Raw genomic sequence first — 23,411 nt, forward strand, 5'->3', positions numbered from 1 at the left:
TAACACATTTAATAAATTTTTCTTAACAATCGCGGAAAACAAAGAAAGCTCCATGCCACCAGTTGGACGGCCTGTCATTGAACCTGCCGAAAACTCAATGTACTTGAGACCTGTCACTCCGCAGAAAGTGTATAAAATTATAAAATCCTTAAAAAACAAAAGGAGTTGTGGTCATGACGAGCTACCTCCTATGTTGATAAAAAACTGTGCCGAAGAGTTAACACCCGTTTTGACATTTTTGATTAATCAGTCATTTGCTGAAGGCACTGTTCCTGATTTATTAAAAGTATCTATCATAAAGCCCATTTATAAAAAAGGTGACAAAACTGACTGCTCCAACTACCGACCAATAGCTCTTTTACCTACATGTGCAAAAATTCTTGAAACTGCAATGGCAAACCGCCTTTACTCTTATTGTGAAAAATATAAAATCTTTAATGAATCCCAACATGGATTTAGAAAAAATCATACTACCTCATTAGCTGTCTTCAAATATATTTCTGAAATTTTAAACATAATAAACATCAAAAAATATGCTGTGGGTATTCTCCTCGATATGAGCAAAGCATACGATCGCGTACTTTACGATATTTTACCATGGGTTCTCATCGCGAACATTAGGAAACATTGTTCAAAAAAATTTCAATAGATGACGCTAATAGTACCGATAAAGAATTAAAGTTTCTTTAAAAGCCAATAATCGATAAATAGGCACTAAAATTATGTTTTATAATTTAAAAGTTATACTCCAACCAAAAGTTAATCAAAGATATTGGCATTTAATGGAGATTTTTATATTTTTAAATTTAGTGGTTACTCTAGCGGATTTACGTCGGAACTACGTCGAGTATGGAGCTTGTTGAGGGGTTGAACGGTCTCGTTTTTATCAACGCCATCTATAATTGTGTGTAAGAAGCTCGCTTAAAGTTGCGCCATCTATCGTTAATTATTGCAACATCGATCTAGCTTTGCCACAGATAATAAAATATTACGTTTTTAAAAGTTTGTGTTTATTTGCAAAATACATTTTTATTGAATTTATTAAATGTTAGTTGTAATTCCGTTGTAATAATTATGGGAGATACAATATCAAATTTTAAAAATAATATAACCACCTATAGATATCATTAGAAACTAAATTTGAGAACAAAAAAACGCAACTTTCAAATAACGTAGGTAGGTTAGTACCTACCTACCTATGTTTGAAAATGTTTGTTTTCGTTCGTTTGAATTCCGAGTCTAACGCGCCTTCTACGTTTTGTGTATTGTGATTTACAAACTGACCCTGGACTGAAATCGGACTTTGATTTGGCTTCATGAAACCTGCTTTCACGTAGCGACACAGGAACAGTGGTTATAGACAATTGTTCTTATTACAATTGTACAAATTCTTCGGAACAGAAGTCAATGTTCCGTTTTCCGTGGAATGACGTCAACCGCCTAAAAGTATGGCCTGAGAATTGCGGTAAGTAGTTAAATGTTTACTTTTATTTATTTTTAATATTAAACTGCAAAAAGTTATCAAACAAACAATTTGAAAGAATCAATGACAATCAAGACTGGAATAAAATAAAAAGAAATACCTACTTAACATGGTGGTAAAGTTATTGCCACTCCCCCTATTTGCTAGACTATTATTTTGACAATCGGTTTATCATTTGTCACCATTTAGTTTACCATAATTAATGTAATACTTAAAATCAAGCTGAGATCAACAGTTTAGAGCAGTAGAACAGGTTTTTCTGTCTGAAGAACATAATATAATTAGGTATTGTGCTCAATGTCAATTTGGAATTATTAAATTAACTTTTGTACAATTGGGTAATATAGCATGGCATATAGATATACTAATCAAACTTGAAAATCTTAATTAGTGATTTTTAACATATTCTTACTGGGAACTACTAAAGCACTGGAATAGTCAAAAACTTGTAAAGTACCTACTATATGCCAATACTGTATGTGATGCATTTATATTTCCAAGTGAACTGTGGAATAAAAGGGACAAAAGTTAAAAAAGTCAATCAAGTACATAATTATTTCTGAATTTTGGACTGTTTTATTGAACAGTTTATAGACCAGGGCGGTTAAAATACCCACATTGAAGCAATTCATCTATGTAAGCAATATTGCAGTTTCACATTTGTGCATATAAAAGTAAGTGTGCGATGCAAACAAATGTCAAATAGCAATATTGCTTTCTTAGATGAATTGCTTTGATGTAGCCATTTTGACCCCCCAGATATCTACTTACACATTTACTTTTAATTTAAGTTGAAAATAAATAAAAATAAAACATTAATTTATTTCTTCTTATACAGTCTTAATAGGTACCTAAGATAAATTACTATCTACCAAACCTACAGTTTTATACCAATTTCACACATCGGGACTGTATACAGAAGCCAGGAACCCAAATGAGGTATACCTAGTATCTTGGTCTCGCTCACGCCTGACCACCTTTCAGCAGGTACCAATCTATACATACATTATGTATAGATTGGTACCTACAAGAACTTAATAAGACATGTCAAAAGTTGCTGTTTTAGTGGATTCTGCCTCTGTGTATTATTGATTAGAACATTAGGCTTATGATCTGGAGGTCCGGATACTGTTCCTTATATTATCAAAAATACTTTGTGAGATTATTCATCACAAATCAAATATTTTTAATGATCACAAACAGTTAGAACATACAAAAATTTATGCAACATACCTACTACAGTACAAATGGGAGGCCTGTTTAAGCAATTTCTTCCAGGCAACCACTACCAAGATCCAACCATTAATCTTTGTTTAGTTATGACATTGCGGACTAAGTCACTTATTTGTCCGAAAAAGTAAGAGTAAGCTTTGCTTCAGAAATTATATAGTTGGTCCGGGCTACCACCAAAATTATTACCTCCTGTTATTTGAGGGTAGAGGGTAGAGACGATCCAGCAGTGGAACATCTATAGGCTATTTATGTTTTATTGAACATTATATTCTTTTCTTGTAGGTAATATGAACATTGCCCACTTGCCTGCAGAAAATTTGCGGTCAAGGTATTTATGCATTGACCATTTCAATATCAAGTATGTACGAAATGAGACTGGTCATAGAAAAAGACTCCAGAGAAGTGCAGTTCCAGAACCATATCAGACTCAAGACCTTCAAAATCGCTCAAGCACTTCCTCACCAGGTAAGCACAATTAATTTGTCAAGTTATTACCTACAATTGGGTAGGTAGGTACTTACCTACCACCGAATTAATACAAATACAATTAAATTTTTATTGTAGTTTAGGTACCTACCTATTGCTTGAATATCTACATAATATTGGGTTTTAGTATAGTGATAGTGAGTTATTACGTGAATGATACCTACCGACCTTGAGTTTTTTGAAATGTTAGGTACCTAGCTAATTACAACTTACCTACTACTTAGATGTAGACAAGTTAATGTAGGTACCTACCTACCTAGTTAAATGTTTAAAGTAGGGGATAGGTTGTTTGTATGAAGTGTCCGGGCTGTGATGATAGTTAGGTTCGATAGGTGCCTATAGACGTCTCGATTCCGAACCATTTTCAGTAACTAAACTATAATAAAGCCGTATTAACATAAATTGTAGGGTTTAAAATAATTAAAGACATAAAATATTATGAAAACAGAAATTTACGACTTTATTGTACCTATACCAAGATACCTACCTACTATCTATAATACCTACTTAATACCCTAATAGGTAAGTTAGGTAGCTATAGGTAGAAAAATTAGCTTTTCGCTTTCAACTTTACGCAGACGGCGATTGTCGTAGATGCGTAGGTAATGTAACCTACCATAACGTAACCATTTGTTTAAGTCTGAAGAGGTAACAAACATATAGGCAGATTTACCTACATACCTACTACGCATCGCATCGCATCGGACCTATCATTTGCGTTAGCGCGACTCAGCCAGTAGGTAGGTACCTGCCTACCTACAATCGTAATAACACGTGACCTCGCGCAACGCAACAAGCCAGAATGGATCTTATCTTTATAATGACATAAAGTCTATAGTTGCTCGACACACGTAATTGAGACGTAGTTGTTTACAATCTTGTACAAAACAGTGCACCGCGCTTACAGGGCTTATAGGTATATATTATAGCGGTTATTAAACTACCCAAACGCGATGCGTCGAGATTACTCGAGATCGCGGGCTCAGGCATCGGGATCGGGCAGGTGTGCGTCAAGCTAGCGGCCTCAAAAAAAAAATGGGCACGAAAAAATAATTTGACCATACCAAAAAATAGTACTCTTATTGAAAAAAATAGTACCTGTTGTAAAAAAATTAGTACCATCACGGTTCCGGATTTATAGCCATGTTTTATTGCACTTGCTAGCTTGACGGTGAGCGAAATTTGGCGAGAGTTAACGACAAGGTCTTTCGCTTTGATTTAAACGCCAAAAAATAGTACCGAAATAGTACTCACCCCCTGCAAAATACCGAAATGAGTACTTCAACGGTTCCAAAGTTATAAAGGCAGTTCTTTGATCCCGCTGGCTTGACGTTTTGAAAATACCTATTATCTAGGGAACGCTTGCATACTTCAGTTTGTAACTAATGTCAATAAACTCGTATGAAATAGTACTCCCTACCATCATAATTTGGACCTGATTCTCTTTGTAGAAATATGTCAAAAAGTCATTATAACCTATGTCATACATTTATCAAGGCAGGTACCGTCGCGAACAAAATTATTACACATGCTCAAGAAGAATGTTGTCAGATTTTAGTATTTTTTCCCCATTTTTGGGTAAAAATTGGTGAAGTGCCAGGGTTGTCAGATGAAAGTAATATCATTGTTGAAACTCTTTGAGTTATTCTACAAATACTGCAAATTGTTTATTAACAAACACTTCGATCCGTAACAAATTGAACATGAAGGTATAAATTATATTATAAAACAGTAGATTAAAAATGTATTATGATGTATTAAAATCACAGATTGTTTTCAATAAGAACTAGACCCATGCAGTCATTTTCTATTAAAATTATTGCATATGGGTGTATGCAATAGAATTTTTTTTGTAATAGCAACACTCTGAAGTGCAAAGAAATGGTAGGGTAGACCTCCAAAATGGCAATACTGGCGATGTCAATACTTACGAATAAATTGTGAGGTTATGTAATTGTCTACGTGACTGTATCAACAACAAATGTATGGCATAGGTTATGATGATTTTTTAACATATTTTTACAAAGAGAATCGGATCAAAATTATGATGGTAGGGAGTACTATTTCATACGAGTTTATTGACATTAGTTACATACTGAAGTATGCAAGCGTTCCCCAGATAATAGGTATTTTCAAAACGTCAAGCCAGCGGGATCAAAGAACTGCCTTTATAACTTTGGAACCGTTGAAGTACTCATTTCGGTATTTTGCAGGGGGTGGTACTATTTCGGTACTATTTTTTGGCGTTTAAATCAAAGCGAAAGACCTTGTCGTTAACTCTCGCCAAATTTCGCTCACCGTCAAGCTAGCAAGTGCAATAAAACATGGCTATAAATCCAGAACCGTGATGGTACTAATTTTTTTACAACAGGTACTATTTTTTTCAATAAGAGTACTATTTTTTGGTATGGTCAAATTATTTTTTCGTGCCCATTTTTTTTTTGAGGCCGCTAGCTTGAAGCACACATCGGGCAGTGTTATAATAAATAGTTCATTGGTGGGCGACCCACGATTTCGTCATACATTTTATAGGTAGGTAGGTAGGTTACATTGGTACACACGATGACCTGACGCATCGTGTGTGGCAGATGAATCGAGTTAATGTAGGTAATAAAGCCTTATCATTCCACTTACTTAAGTAGGTAGGTACCTACTATGTTTGTGGCTCTTTAACGCAAAACCTATACCGCAGCGGAGCCAGACGAGATAAAAAACGTAAACAAACGGACCATTACTGAGTTACATTGCGATAACCAGGTATTATCATCTCTGTCCTTATCACTCGTACGCGCAGTTATGGCGTCAGTTAATCAACGACAGCTGTCGTTGTGTTTCGTGGTAGGTACAGGAAAGCAGTCGGTACCGCAGCTATCAACATTTGGACCGCCATTTTATGAACAAGTTCATTTCTGTTTGGATAGCGTTCGAAGTGATACATATTTTTTCGTCCCCGTATTTACCTACTTAGATTTTTGTTATTATTCCGTTTCTGTTACTTTTATTTTTGATTTTTGCTAGTATTGTGAGTAGTTGTTGATTTAAACACAGTATTGACAACATGATTGATAATACGATAGATAGTTTTATCATAAACACAGCTGACTGGGACTCTTCCGACGAATCATCTTTGTCTAGTACAGACGACAGCGATTAAAATTCGAACTCTTATGATAATTTATTCAAATATAAATGTTTTGAACCTCTGAAACTTTGTTTACATTCTATATCTCGTCTGGTTGCCTTTAACACGTCAGTAATCTAATCATTATTTTTATTTTAAGTTATATCTGTCATTATTATTTTTTTATTCTATCTGTCATTATAATAATATTATAAAACAAAGCTCCCACGCCATTCGCTCGTCTGTTTGTTGGCGGCTAACTCAAAAGAAAAAAAATAATAATGACAGATATAACTTAAAATAAAGTTAGATGTGTTTACAGGAATTAGCACCAATGTCATGACTTATAGGAAGTGTTATATATTTTTTTCTTTGAGCTTCTATATTTGCAACTTTTTACCACGCACTTCGCATGTTGCCAGTTCGGCGCCTAATCGCGCACCGCGGAGAAATACTGTCTGTCACTCACGTCGCTATATTAACAGTAACTTTGCGTCCCACTTTTTGAGCGCTGATGTTCAATCTATGTCCGAAAAAAATCAAGACTAGTGGGAGCTTTCATCGAAAAAGCTGCTTAATGGTTTTGAGATATAACAAAACAATTTATTGTGGAATTTTATAAGTACCTACCTATGTCTATCTTATAGGAATCACTTATCATACACATTTTATTTAATATTTATAAAATGGCTACGTTAATACGTTAGTTACCTACCTACTTTAATGAATGTTATAATTGCCCTTTTCTTCCTTTATGTTAGGTATGTTACCTCCAACAACTTTGCTTTACATTCACCTTTTGGGGCCTTTGGCGACTCAATCATAACCCTGACACTAGGGTTGATTAGGCTGGTATTCCACCCACGACAAGAAAATAAGATTCACGACATTATTTAATACATACTATTTTTCTTTTTAGGTTCATCAGGTACTTTTAAAGTACTGACACCGAAAAAGGTGTACAAAAATAAACGGCTTCGCGACTGCGAACTTGAAGAGCTCGTGGAGCCGCCAGCAGTAGCATACCAGTGTAACACGCCGAAGAGAAGACGGTTGTCAATTACTGAAGACACGCCAAAATGCAAAGTATTAAAAAAGAAATTAGTATTGTATCTAACAAAAACAAAATGTAATACCTTTTGAATTAAAGAAGTAGTTTAATTGAATATTTATTGTATTTTCATTCTAGTCATTAAAAAAATCCAACTTCATTAAATTTGTTAATTTTAATAATCAAGTAGGTATCTTAATTATCATAAACTAATACTATTTGTATATAAATTGTAATGAACAATTAATTATTTATAGTTACTTTAAATGATACCTATCTATATAATGGAAAGGGGATAGTAAAATAAAAAAGACACATTTCTATTGTTTAGTTATTTATTCAAAACCATACAAAAACTCAGTTGAATCAGAAAGGCTGGATCAGTGTTTTTCCCAGGAAAACCTAGGTAACTATTTGGTACTCAACTAAAACTCATTTAAACAGGCACATTATTGCCAGATTCACATTCGGCTGTTTGCACATCCTTTCCTTTACTACTTGAGCCACATTATCTTTCCACTTATTTTATATTATCTTGACTCAACCAGGGTACTCGCTACATTATGTTACCTACAAATGAAAATATAATAGTTATTAAAAGAGCACATTAATTTTGATCGGCAATGATATTCAGAACAAAACATTTCTACCACCCATCAGGTATTATAGGCATTAGTTTATCTATGTATCACAGATAATATAATAACATAACATAAGCAAGATCTTGCATCCCATTGTGGTAGTCAAAAGTAACATTCATCACAAGATGAACTAAGCACACGCACCTCACAAGCTTTCTGTTAGGCTAACGATAGGCCGTATCGCTACCTATAATGGTCGAGCCAACTGTGCTAGGTGTGAACTGTTTAAAATAAATTAATGCAAGTCCGGTACCAGGGTTTGAACTGGTGTTCATCGTTTGAGATGCAAACAAGTGTACCATTATGACCTATTTTATATTAGAGTAATAGTGACTGTATAATAATAGTAGGTATATTGCAATGTATATACACCTTGTGTGCCAAAACTCTGCTCTGTCCGCCCTGAGAAGGAGACTTAAGGAGAGTAAGTGTGAGTTAATACTCTCTTATACCAATGAGTAGATTGGTGGAATGGAGTAGTAATAGTAGGTTCTATTTTTTACATTTAGACACATGGATGACCTATTACGCATGTAATCCGATGAGTTTGAAATTTATCTACTTTATTGAACATTTAGATATTCGGGCTCAAAGAAATGGGTTAATGGGATAATAATTTAAGCATACATACCTGGCATAGTGCGATTCTCATTTATGCAGAACAGAAGTCAAGATTAAGTTTTCACTATAATACCTACAACTCCAAAGAAAATATTTTTCTTTGAAAAGTAGTGTGGCTTTCATGAGGTAGACTTTTATCATATTCATCACTTGGTCATGGTCAGAAAATTGTTGATATGTGGTTCTAATAGCCTTTGCATGTCATTCTTCACAATGGTTATCATCGTCTTTAGAGATCTGAAATAAGTTACAGGCTTAAATTCACAACACGCTCACTACCTAACTAGACTTATTTAACTTTTTTAAACAAACAGTATATTATGATTTGTACCATAGATAGGTGACAGCTACACAAAAAAAGTATCTACTACATACATACTTATACTCACGCCTGTAATCCCGATTAGGCTGGGCAGAGCCACGAGTAAGCAGAGACCAATTTGGAAGCACTTTATACAAAGTCCTCATGTGCTTAACCGGTGGTCCAATGTAATGATTCATCATGCTAGAAAAGACTTGTCTTTTATAAAGGTTCTCCTCAGTCGGTTTTACGAAACGCCCGGAATGATAAGGGACGATTGCGTTCTAGGTAGGACCTTAGCTATGTTTTTAATTATCTTCCAGTTTGAGTAACTAATTAGATACTTACAGGAGTTGGAGATATATTTTTGCCAATACAAAATGAAGACCACCAAACATCAGAAATAATCGTATGTCAACTAACAACTGTCACCTTGACAATGTCACAGATCATTGTCACAGATTATAATACTAACATGTCAACGTTGAGAAAAAAAAATCCGTTTGCGCCATCTATTATCTTAATTTTACTCTAACTCTAAGTAATAATTATATTGTGCTTGCAAGAACTTGCACTCAGTAAGCTGAAATTTCACTAGATGTCGCTCGATTCGTTCGATCCCATCAATAAATGACCACTAGATGCCGCTAAAAAAAGGGCGTTTTAGCGGCATCTAGTGGTCATTTATTAGAACTAAAAATAGCCCGAAGAATTGCCCGAGTTAGAACGGCACAGTTTTGTTGTATGACGTGAGGCATCTGTACGTTAGTATTATATGATCTGTGATTTTACAAAAAAAACTGTATGGGGTGGGTGTCAGAGGTATTTCTTACCAATGGTTTCAGTCTTATCTCAGAGACCGCTGCCAATATGTAGAGATAGAATATCACAATCATATCTCAGGTGACATAACGAACGTTAGATCACAAAAAGCTCAAATTAATAAATCTATCCCCCAGGGCAGTGTGTTAGGTTGCATTCTATGTTTACTATATATAAATGATCTGCCAAAAATCATAGAAAACTCTTGCACCTTATTTTCTGACGATATTTCAATAGTAATACCCTTCCAAAACTCATCTAATTTAAATTCTTGCCTTGATAAAATATTAAACAAACTAGCAAACTGGTTGGAAGAACATAACTTACAACTAAACTTTACTAAAACTAAATTATTACAATATAAACCTTACCAAAAACGCGCTTTAGACATTTGCTATTCATTTCAAAATCAAAAATTAGAATGTGTAAAATCATATCCACTGCTAGGTATCAATATAGACTCTAACATAGATTGGAAAGACCACATTAACAAGATTTCTGCAAAATTATCAAGATTTACCTATGCACTATACGAACTGAAAAAATGCACCGATGCTAAAACAGCTCTCATAGCATACCATGCCTACGCAAATGCCAGGCTCCAGTATGGCATCGTATTCTGGGGAAACAGCACAAATATAGATAACTTATTTATTTTACAAAAAAAATGCCTTAGAATAATAGTAAACATTGATTCAACGACAAGCTGCAGACCCTATTTTACAAAACTTAAACTCTTAACTCTAACATCTTTATATATTTATCAAGTCAGTATATTTGTCAAAAATAATCCACATTTATTCCCGCTTTACTCTCGCCCCCAAAACCTACGGCCTCACACCAGACTAGCCCAACCTTTTAGTAAATTGCAAATTATTCTCTCAGGTCCATTCGCTATGTCTGTTAAAATATATAATAAGATTCCAAAAGCCTTGCAAGACATCACCGAAATAAATAAAAAAAAGTTTAAAACAGTATCTAATACACAAAAGTTTTTATACTCTGCAGGAGTTTTTTAATGATTAGTTTTTTTCATGAGTTTTTTTTAATGATTGGTTGTTTAAGTACTTTAGTTTTACGTCTAAATTATGTATAAGTACTTGTTATTATTTATTTTGTTTAAGCCTAAAAAATATGCTTTAACTCTCTTTTAAATTGCTGTGCTCAATCCGGGTCCATATGTGTTACATACCTTATATTACCAACCTCCTACCATGTGGAACGCAATAAATGATATGATTATGATTATAATTAAAATTAGTGTCCTCCAGCCCCCACCACATGGTCATCAAGATATATAATCATATCCCTTACCATATTAGGAGTATAGACAAACCTACACTCTTTCACAGTAATTTAAAAAAGTTCCTTGTAGGCAAATGTTATTATAGCATTCAAGATTTTTTTGCAGATAAACTAAATACTTAAATGCTTTGATGTCTCTTTTTTCTTAAGTTGTTTTTTTTTTTCTTTTTCTAATCTTGTTATTAAGTTTTACACGTGTGGTGCGGTACACACACTAAACAACTGTATTATATAATTTTGTACCTAATTACTTAATAATAATATTTAGTTAGATGTTATAATATTATTATAATAAGGCACCTAGTGTCGCCTCTTTTATATTGCCGTGCTCTTGCAGGGCGTCACATGTACCTTTTTACTATGTTCCACCTTAATTTATGTTTGTGACATGCAATAAATGAATATGAATATGAATATTAAACCAGGTTGGATGTGTTAACTTGTTATTATCAGAATCAGAAATTTTGTATTCAATTATATTATCTTATAAATAACCTTATAAAAATTTGAGAATAAGATTTTTGTTACGAAATTAGAGATGACATAGTCGTTCAGCGACGAAAGCCTTTTATTCCAATAAATATAAAAAGAAATACCATTTTTCCTCCCCCAAAATAGACGTAGTAATTTATTTATTTGCACAGTAAATTCAGAATATTTGAGCACGGTATCAATTGAACCGTGGCCCCCTGCTAAAAGTTAAGCTCCTCGTAAAAATTTAAGACACGGTTCTGCGTACAACTATGTAAGGGGATCAGAGAATAAACTTTGTCGACAGTGGACTTACCGCAGCTTACCCTAACTGCCCTTCTGTATCATCTCTGGGAATGACACAGCAAATACTTCGAGTACTCTATACCTACACATAGCTATCTATGGCACAGTATGTACGAAAGAGCCGATCCGGGAATGCCAGATCATTAATACTTAATAATAAACCGCGGAAAAGCGCTTCGTTGCTCTTATTAATTTCTTCTGCCGACCAATCCTATTCTCTTAGATACCTTCTAAAAGATAAGTGATTAGGATTTTCGTATTCCCCTGAGCCTAATTTATCATGCATGATATATACTGAGCTGGGCTGTGAGTAAACAAAATAGTATTTATGTATAATATTTAAATCATCAACAGCCTCCGTGGTCTAGTGGTTAGAGTGTTAGGCTCACGATCTGGTGGAGGTCCGGGTTCGATTCCCGATGGGGACATTGTCGAAATCACTTTGTGAGACTGTCCTTTGTTTGGTAAGGACTTTTCAGGCTTGAATCACCTGATTGTCTGAAAAAGTAAGATGATTCCGTGCTTCGGAGGGCACGTTAAGCCGTTGGTCCCGGCTATTAGCCGTAAAAACACCTCCACCAACCCGCATTGGAGCAGCGCGGTGGAGTATGCTCCATACCCCCTCCGGTTGAATGAGGGGGGGAGGCCTGTGCCCAGCAGTGGGACGTATATAGGCTATTTATGTATGTATGTATTTAAATACTAGATAGAAAAGAATCGATCGAACTAATCTCGACGGCATGAACAGTCATGAGCAATATAATGTACCCACTTTAGGACCCTGTCGCACTAACATATTTGACATTTAGTGAGACTTACAGTTCAATTTGTCAAAAAAGTTAATGTGACATGATATCAAAGTGTTTACATATTAATGCTCGTGACCGACCGTCATAACACTACCTTACGTACATTACAGATCGAATAAATTGAAAAAAATGAAAATGAAAATCCCGTCATAGTGCGGATATACGGAAAAGCTATTGTAAAATGTTATCTTTATTGAAATATAATCACTAATTGTACTGAACTGATCGTTCTGTTTAATATAACACACATACGTAAAATCACGCCCGTAATCCCCAATAGGATGGGTAAAGCGTCATGTATTCCAAACAACTTGCAGTCACTGATACCTAGTTATATGATGGATACGCATCAGAGCCCTGTGTGCAGGAAGCCTTACTTTGCAAAGCGACATTTCTGTCATGGCGTAGCGTTATTTATCAGTTGAAGTACTATTAGGTGGTATCATATGTAAGCAATACATATTCCAAGTTAACTGGTTTTGTTCTATGTATTTTTACCTTTTTAAATGTCGCATGTCTGCAATATCGTGGCTTCCATGATGAACGTTTATTAAGGTTGGCAATAGAAACTGTTTATCATTCTTACAAATATAATATATTTGTGAGTAGATGTTTTGCCCACGCAGCAATATATTATATCCATAAGGTTCACAGCATAATATTGTTCACTTACTAAAATAGAAGTAAAAAAACACTCACGATGTTAAGGACGAAACACACAAAATGTGAAGCGGCGCGGCAACGGAAAAGTTATGCCAACAAGGCAACCGCAAGATAAAGCGTTGCGAACCCACGCTATCGAATTGAAATCCCGTCATATCCACGCTATCGAATATACGGAACAGCCAGGGTAGTCATTCGTCTATTTACTCTGTATTTACAAAATTGCAATTTTTCTTTTTATTTACAAAGCCAGGAAACACTAGTTATGTGCCCCATACAAGGTAGAGGACCTAACATTGTTGTCTCCTCTTAATGCGTAGACTGTTGTCAGCACTTTGTCATATCTTAAGAATTTAATACAATAACAAAAACAGGATGTGCAACTCAGTAACGGTTGATGTTCTGGGAACGAACCGCCTACGCAATACGAGGCTACCTTTTTAATTAAGCTAGTAATAAGTTCAGATTCTATTATAGAGCTCCGTCGATCAGACGTATAGGTTAAGTTTAGTTTTTAAAAAAGCTCGACGACTACCACGACATTTGACTCACTTCATAAATATTCCGCCGTGTGTAAAAGATTATAAAATATTTTTACGTAGATGACACCGAAGAAGGGATCGCGTTTGTTTGTTTACCATAAAAATATAAGTTTAAAAACTAAAACCCGACTACGGAAATATCGCGCTGTAAAAAATATGAAACCGGAAAAAGAAAATATTTCTCTCAAATTCTTCGGAACAGTGATGTTAAGGAGATAGCAGAGATACAAATCAACTTTGTGTTATATATGCCCCAGCTACTTACTGTTACGGCAAGATTAGTTCTATGAATATAGACGCGATAAAAGAAGCTTCGCGGTGCGGCGTCGCATCGCGTGGTTGTTTTCACCCTAAGACTTCGACGTCAGCCCCGCGAGGTATTTATTTTTGCCTAAGTACTTTCTGGAGAATTGTTTAGATCCATGATAACTTATACCTTTATGAAATGTGTCTGTGTGGGAGCTGGTATCAAATTTCCTACTTATTCTGACGTGGTTGTATTTGTATATTTATTTATACATACAGAATAGACACTTTACAAAATGACCATAACATGAGCTTACGACTATATCCCAATTCGGATAGCCAGAGGTACATCTATCTCAAGATGAACTAGGTACCCACACCTCACCAAGTTTTTTGTTAGATCAACGTGTCAGGTGGTGAGCCGTATCGGCGTCTATAATGGTCGAGCCAACTGTGTTAGTGTAACTGCACTTAAGATTGTTTTTCTGGCGCCCTAGCCTCTTTAATTAAATGTAAGTATTTACTTATTAAGTTAATGAAAAAAAAGTTTAAAGTTAGGTACTTGCCAATGACAATTGTTTGAGAACTTATCCCTCCTCCGTCTAGTTATCGGCCATGGCTTCAAAGTTTCCGACGCGAAATAAACAAGTTCTAAACATGGATGTAGGGTCCGATTCGTGGTCGGTCGAGTGGAAAAAAATCAATTTCTCAATCCTACGACATCGTGAAATATGGGGTGTTCATTTGAACAATGCTTAAGTTCGAGAGGGGAGTCTTTGTATTGATTATCTTATTCCTATTGTTGTGTCCTCACAAATAGAATTGCTTCGATAAAGTATGTTGGAACCAGACCATGCTATATGGCTCATGTGGCGATTCGGAATAAATCCAGTAACTTTTTTTTCGTGTTGTTAGTAATATTTAGTTATTGTAGGTAGGTCATCATCATATCATCTTAAAATACCAGACTAACGGCCTCCGTGATTCAGTGGTTAAGCGCTGGGTCACGATCCGCATGCCTTGGGTTCAATTCCTGGTGGGAACATGGCTACGAAAAAAAAATACTTTGTGAGACTGTCACTTGTTTTGGTACATTAATAGGCTGGCAGAAATCATCTGATTGTCCGTTAAATAAGATCATTTTGCGCATCGGAAGGCACGTTAGGCCGTTGGTCCCGGTTACTAAGTCCTTACTTTAGTATGTTATCGTTACATTAGCTATGTCAGGGGGCTATGGCGGCTCAGTAATAACTCTGGAGGGTTGATAAGGTTGGTCATGTAACCTGCACCTGCAGGAAAAGAAGAAGAATACCAGAATAGATAGTTAACATGACAGCGGAAACGGTTCTATACCGTTATACCTTATATACTCTGTCTCTTTCTTCAGTATCCAACATTAAAAGATTTCTGGGTGTTATACTTACTAATAAAAATATTTTCAACGACAAGACCAAGGCACAACATTTCTCATTAAAGAGAACTCCCAATTACTTAAAAAAATCTGTTGCATATTTTAACATTTTTATTTGGAAAATATGGCCGCGGAGAGGACAATAGCAATTTTAATTTCTCGTTTTTAACATGAATTTAAAATGTAATTATACATCTCGGTAAGGTACCCTACAGAGTACGCGGAAGTTGTAAGAAACAGAAATCTATTTACAGCTTTGTCATTGTAATTACCATCTCGGGTCTCCGTGACGCGACGTTATTTATCAATGATAGATAGATAAAATACTTTATTGAGCACAATGGACACAAAATACAGAGATAAGGACAACATATACAGAAAAGCACAACAGGCGGCCTTATTGCTCATGCAGCAATGCATGGCATAACCGAAATATGCGTGAATCTATGTACATATATACGTATATGACAGAGGGAAACTAAGAAGGCAGGCCCTACCATGGATGTAGGTAATAAATGCTAAGAAGAAAAAGATTGATAATATCTTTCTTTATGTTTTCTTTAGATTATGGTTAGGTATATTTTTAGTATATATGGATTATATTAAATTGAGTATTTATTAATATATGTACGTATAGTATAGAGTATTTATTATATTAACTTTAGTTTTACTTTTAGGTATTTATTTATTTATTTTTTGTTGCACCATCCCGCATCCAAGTTGTAAATGTTTGTTTCCTTTTGTTGGTTGCCTGGAAGAAATTGCTCTAGAGCAATAAGGCCGCCCAAATTGTACTGTATTCATGTGTTATGTCTGATTGTTGAAATTCTAGTTCTGTGCAATAAAGTATATTTGATTTGATTTGATTTTGATAATATCTATTATGTTGGGTAATATCATGCCACATTTACCTAAATTAAGTTTCTAAATTACACAATTACACATCTACCTAAATTAATACTTTACGAAGTTTCACATTACAAAATGAAATTTCAAGTGGGAAGACAGGGAAATATACAGTCATATAAAGTAAATTAAATTCCACTTCTTACGGTAACATTAATTTATGAAACATAGCTTGATTTGGAAAGTTTTTTAACACGTTCAACGCCACGCGGACCAGAGAATTCTCTTCAGGCCACTGCAAAATCATGATTTCCGTCATTTTTTACAATGTTCAATTTTGTATTATGGTCCTAATCGTTGAGAAATAATGTTTATTTGCACTAATAATTAAAGGAACACTACCAGCAATATTCAAGCTATCTAAGACTTGCACTCGGTTTTATTTGTAGCAGATTTATTTCTCCATCTAACGATACATCACTGTTCACAATGCCTTTCCTCTAATGTAGAATAGTCGTTTTCTACGACATCAACAGGCTTATCGGAAGACATAGCACCTATTATATTCTATTCTAGTATTGTATATTTCTACAATTTACTGTAGTCAAGGTAACATAAAAGATTTACCTTCTCAGATAGTTTATTTATCCAGCTTATACATCGTTCTGAAGGGTATATAAGACCCCGATAAAGTAAACGTTCTCGTAGCTAATGCATTTTTATTTGCTTACTACTAACCTTTATGGATGGGAAATAAGATACGCCAGCTATAACCGCCGTATCCTACCCGCATACACGATGTTATGGGCTGTTCCAATATTATGTTTCCTGAGCTGCTCTTACCTTATTTTGGGATAAAGAAAATCAACTTTAAAATAAATAAAGTTATTTGTTATATATTTAATCATCAAATTACTTATTCACTAATAGTTACAATGTTAATAAATTATATAACAAAGTCAAATTAAAAACCTACACTGAAATACGTCTATAAAAAAAAAAACACATCAGGCATCAAAAAGCCCTCCAAAAAGCGAGCCCCGCCCGAACGTGCTCATTAGAACCAGTTATTTCTTTGTATATTTATAATTCACGCAAAGCCGTTAGAACTCTCTCTCTCTCTATTTTTAAGAGCTGCGCTCTTGTCGGTGGAGTAATCGCCATTCCTCTCTTCTTCCCGCCAAAACCTTCCCCTCCCGATACGACACGACCTGCACCTTCTCTTTAGAACTAACTTGCTGCAATATTATTGGCATAGAATAAAGAATAATACCTATAGAACTTCGGTCAACAATACCTACCACAACTAGATTAACAGGACAAACTGTTAACAATGTTCCGTAAAATAACAACCGACAGACAAGTGAGAGCTTAATTGACTTTATATCGCTCTATTCGCTCTTATAAAGTTTAACATTACATCGAAATATTCCTGTTTGATTTTTTTAAGTAAAATTAAATACGAAACACGAACGGTGTTATATTCTTGTGGTATTTTTCGTGAGCTGTAATCAAGCAAATTCAAACCAGGAAGGAAAAAGTACAAGTAATGCGTAAAAATAAGCTGGTGTATTTGGAGCTTTAATGACTTTTCCACTTCTTGTCCATAAAACTTTAGCAATCAGCCGAGTTTCAATTCCGACCTTTATTATGTCTTGTTGCTGTTGGATTTCTGAAATGAGATACTAAACTCTAAAGGCCCTATTTCACTAGGCCACGATGGTTCTGGCACCAGCGGGAAATAATCGGGATTCGGTTGCCGGCAACGAATTGGTTGCGCAACCACGCGAGGTACTATTCATGCATAATTTTTTTGGCGGTGCAACTGTGGTGGCTCCGTTATGGTGGCCTAGTGAGATAAGCCTCGTAGTTATCGTTTCAAGATGGAAACCTACTTCATCATCATCAGCCCATTAACGTCCCTACTGTTGGGGCACGGGCATTCCCTATGGATGGATAGGGAGATCGGGCCTTAAACCATCACGCGGGCCCAGTGCGGATTGCTGGTTATTAACGACTGCTAATGCAGCCGGGACCAACGGCTTAATGTGCCTTCCGAAGCACGGAGGAGCTCGAGATGAAAACTTTTTTTTGTGGTCACCCATCATATGACCGGCCTTTGCGAAAGTTGCTTAACTTCAACAATCGCAGACCGAGCGCGTTTACCGCTGCGCCACCGAGCTCCTCAACCTACCTAAGTAAACCCTACTTACTTAAGACTTAAATACGAAAGTAACTCTGTCTGTGTCTTACCGTTTCACGTCTCGGGCAATTTCGGAAATTGGAAAATACGTTACAAAAGCTTTCGAAATATAGAGAAATCTATTTAAACGAATAGGTATTATAGTATCAATGGGAGATAGCTGGTACTTATAGCACAGGTTCTACCTAATGTAGGTATCAGCAGTGGTTTAAAATTGATATTTTTTTTCTGCTCTTGTGTAACTGTACCAATAGTAGTTATTAAGTTGTTTGGACTAATAAATACATTTTATTATTAATAATAAAAGATATAGAGAAACAGTGTGATAAGACAGAGTTGTGGTGTAAAAGACGATATATAGTGACTAAAATTGAGAAGGGAATGTTAGGTTGGTTTGGACGCGTAGAGCGGATGAAGGATAATAGAATTGCAAAAGCGGTATATAAAGCGAAAGTTGATGGAAGAGCTGGCAGAAGAAGACCTAGAAGGGCTTACATTGACCAAATTGGAGATGTCCTTAGAAAAGGTTTAATACGATCTACTCTGAACCGGCGTGCGTGTATGAAGCAAATGTGGAGGAAGCAAGACAAGTGTGTCAGGATCGAAGCAAATGGAATTCCATAGTCTCCGCTCACCCCAGTGGGAAATAGGCGTGACTTTTTGTATGTATGTTTGTATGATATAAAAGATATACGTAAAAAAATATTATTTCAATTCCTACAATTTTCACTAACACAGTTGGTTTAACCATTATAACGATATGTTGGTCTAATACAAATCATAGATAAAATATATCACGTTGGTCTAATAGAAAGCTCGGTGAATTGTGGGTAATTAGTTCATTATGCGATGAATGTACTTCGGACAATATAAATTGGGAATATACAGGGTGTTAGTGACATCGTAATACTCAGGGGGATGATTCAGACCATGATTCTGAGTTAATATCAGGTGGAATTTTTCGTTGCAAAATTCATGATTTTTTTTAGTTTTTTAAAATTATGTTCAATTCTATAGAATTGAAAATTTTTGCGATGGAAAATTCCACTTGATATTAACTCAGAATAATCAGCTGAATCATCCCTCTCAGTATTCGTTACGATGTCACTTACACCACGCACAAGTATATACGGTAGCCATAGAAGTAGGTATGGGTGTTAGTGACATCGTAACGAATACTGAGGGGGTTGGTTCAGACCATGATTCTGAATTGATATCAAGTGGAATTTTTAGTCTGAATATTCATGAAAATTTTTGTTTTTTTATTATTTTCAGTTTCATACTTTTGCGACGGAAAATTCCACTTGATATCATCTCAGAATAATGGCATCAATCACCCCTCAAAGTTTTCGTTACGATGTCACTAACATCCTGTATAATCACCCTTGTAATTAAATCAACAAACCGTTAGACTTTAATAGCTTTTTGAGAGTTTGATATGTGATCCCAATATTGTTGGACAAAGCATGGCTACTAACTGTGGCAGGTGTCATTTATGGTTAAAGTTTTCTTTGTCCCGTTTGTGCCCCTCTGCAGAGCTCCGAGCTTCTGTATATAGTCAGCCGTTAGTGACACTTGTATGTACCTTACTAGAATATTCTTTATGGTTTATCTATCTCTCTTTCATTATTTAAGAGCTGCTCCTTGTCGGTGGAGTAATAGCCATTCTTATTTCGCTAAATGCTTCATCTCCTGATCCTCGAGCAGGGCTAACATACGAATCATCATAAAATTCCTGATCGACTCAATAGATTTTGTCGAAAAGTTTTTTCTCCTAACATATGTGTCACGTGATTTTGTTCATATTTCGACAGAACGACATGACTTATTTAGGTTCACATAATATTAGCACCAATCGACAAAACGTCATAATTATATAAAATTTTATCACATTGCGCATGTTAGCCCCTCTGGTCTATGAGTATCTATTTATTTTGTACTTTATTACGATGTCAACTTTCACTTGTTTTGTTTGATATGACATGACGTGTCTTCATCAAATGACACAGACCTGCGTGACTTGTCATGTCTTGACACTCCAGCAAACAATTCGTGGCGCCACTCTAGTCTCATAATATAGGATTACAATTGGCTCCTTGACAGTTTTTGGATTAGTATTTTAAAAATTACAATTGCATATTTAATAATAATAAAGCTTTATATTAGAAAAAAAACTCATTTTTCTTCAACTATTTTAAATTTCGCGTGAAAACGATTGATCACGTGACATTTACCCCAATGACGTCACATTTCAACAAACAAAGAATCTGTCAAACAGTATAACTTGAAATCTGACAGATAGTCTTTTGTTTATTTTGTGAAAAGTGACGTCACACGAAACTCAATCATCGCCGCCCGTGTTTCGGGTATTGTAATACATAGATACAAAGTTGCATTATTATTTATTTATTAAAAATACCATATCAGACAATCAGAGATTTAATATTTTATTGTTACAATTGTCAGGTAGCCATTTATAGTACCTATTACAATAATAATTTATCGAATGTCATAGTATCGCAGTAGATAAGCTAAGTGTACCAAGTATACCTAATTGTTTATTTAAAGACTACTGTTTATTCCAGACTTAATAATTGACATGGTGACAATGGGACTACTTGGAAACCATACCCTTTTGAATAAAAGAAGAATTTTCCAAATCGGTTTGCGTCTTCCAATAATCGGGGAACATACATAATATAGGCTCTGACGAATTGAGAACATTTTGAAGTCAGTTAAAAAGAACACTACGAATAAAGGACACGCCCTTTAAAGCACGCAAGTACTTACTTGGATCGAATGGTATTAGAGGGTTACACAGTCACTGGATGACCTAGCCGAACGTTTCTTGACTTTTAGAAAGCTTTTAGATCGGTTTCCAACGATAAGCGCGTTGTTAAATACCTTTTCGCTGCCTTGGTAACTAATACTTAAAAATACTTAAAAAAATACCTACCTATTGTTACTTAAAAATATATTGGTATCTAAGTACAATTTAAAGTAATGTGTATGGAATTATTAAAATGTTTTTCTATTAGACAGGGAATTAATAAAATACTTACAGTGCATGGAAAGTCGTAAAAGCCAACTTGTCTTGCAAAATAAAACTTTTTCTTTTTGCTTTTAACGAAGTCGACTATTTGATTAACGGTGCTTAGTTATATGACTTCTTTGTTAAGTACGTTATTATATGCAGCACAATATTATACAGTGGAACGAGATACGAAAAAAATATCAGTGAATTAGGTACTGATTTTAGAATCTTCGGGTAGGTTTATGTCACTAAACACCAATCCAGTCGAATTTTCTATCTCGGATACTGCCAGGGTCTAGCCAGCAATAAATTGAACTAAATTATCATATCCATTCATTTGCTTTTTGATCAAAACACAAATAAGAAAATCTCGCTATAAGTATAGAATAAGGAATAATACTACGTACTATAAGTCCCGTTTAATTTAAAAATAAAGTACACATTGGTGCTGATTCCTGTACACACCATAAATAATTTTATTTTAAGTTATACCTGTCGTTTTCTTATCCGCTGAAAATGAAAGGGACGGGTAATCGACAGGCACAAAATTTATGGAACACCTCGATCTATACTTCAATTTACAGGAAGAAAACATCTCGAAGCATGCAAACTGAGTGGCTCCGCTGGGGAGTATGCTCTGCAGCGAAGCCACTTTAAATAGTTGTTTTCTTTCTAATTGTAGCACGTACGTATAAAATCTTTTCACGTACACTATGTACGTAGTACGTACATCAATCTATACTTCAATTTACAGGAAGAAAACATCTTGAAGTATGCAAACTGAGTGGCTCCGCTGGGGAGTATGCTCTCCAGCGAAGCCACTTTAATTTGTTGTTTTCTTTCTAATTATAGCACGTACACATAAAATCTTTTCACGTACACTATGTACATGGTACGTACAGTAATCTATATCGATTTCAACTGAATTGGAGGTGGTGGCCCCGCGACAGAGCATCACACCAATTTTAGGCAGAAATTAAAAAAAAACCCTTCCAAAATTTTATATATAAGTTGACAGCACACGTCAAACGGATTGCATATATTATGAGCGAGGTACCTATTTTATTTCCTTTTAGGCGGATAAGAAAATGACAGGTATGACTAAAAATAAAATTAGGAGGTATCTGCAGGAATCGGGGCCATTATCGACAATTGCTGATGACGTTTACGTTATTTTTATATCAACAACAGCGTCACCAGACGTACGTGTTCTGTATAGGTATTGAATTATTGATATAGATAATATCTATGTTGTTTCGAGAGGCAGTCGATTTTGTAAAAAACCGGATCTGTCAAATCTTCAGGTTAAGTAAACGGGCCCTGTAAAAGCGGAATAATGCGAGCGAGGTGACGACCTCAGAAAACACCTTCTATAGTTATTCATTGGTATACCTCGCATGTTTCTACCCATATGCGGCAGCAAAATTCAAAGCTTGAAAATAGAAATATGTCGGCGACAAACAATAGCGATATGTTACAAGAGAAAATGGCAACACATTTATTAGGAGAGGGCTTTACCTCGGTGTATGCGGTTTCGTCTATGTACAGTTTACTATTGTAAATACGTATTCTTACTTTTGGAGTTGAGTTTTTTGTTCTTCAGTGTAAGTATGTAATAAACATAACATAAACTCATGACTATATTTCCAGTTGGGCTAGTCAGACACACATCCATCGTACCCACCCGTTAGTACCCACACTTCACCGAAGTACCTAGACTTCACAGCACTTCTTTTTAATGAACATTTTGACGTACTTTCATACATCCGTGATCCGTGATGGGGTATGGGGTAGCTATCCAAATCCATCCAGCTCC

General features: G+C 35.3%; 2 long non-coding RNA genes across 2 annotated transcripts; one reads left to right on the plus strand and one right to left on the minus strand.

Moving 5' to 3' along the window:
* Nucleotides 1-2,903: 2,903 nt before the first annotated feature.
* LOC126368109 (uncharacterized) lies at nt 2,904-7,489 on the plus strand. The gene is made up of 2 exons (XR_007566532.1): nt 2,904-3,181; nt 7,243-7,489. It is a non-coding gene; the product is annotated as an uncharacterized LOC126368109 (long non-coding RNA).
* Nucleotides 7,490-7,714: 225 nt separating this feature from the next.
* On the minus strand, nt 7,715-9,559 carry LOC126368106 (uncharacterized). Its single transcript, XR_007566527.1, has 3 exons — nt 9,286-9,559; nt 8,647-8,873; nt 7,715-7,944 (listed from the first exon to the last, which is right to left on the minus strand). It is a non-coding gene; the product is annotated as an uncharacterized LOC126368106 (long non-coding RNA).
* Nucleotides 9,560-23,411: the final 13,852 nt, after the last annotated feature.

Source organism: Pectinophora gossypiella, chromosome 7, assembly GCF_024362695.1.
Source record: "Pectinophora gossypiella chromosome 7, ilPecGoss1.1, whole genome shotgun sequence".
NCBI classification, from domain to species: Eukaryota; Metazoa; Arthropoda; class Insecta; order Lepidoptera; family Gelechiidae; genus Pectinophora; species Pectinophora gossypiella.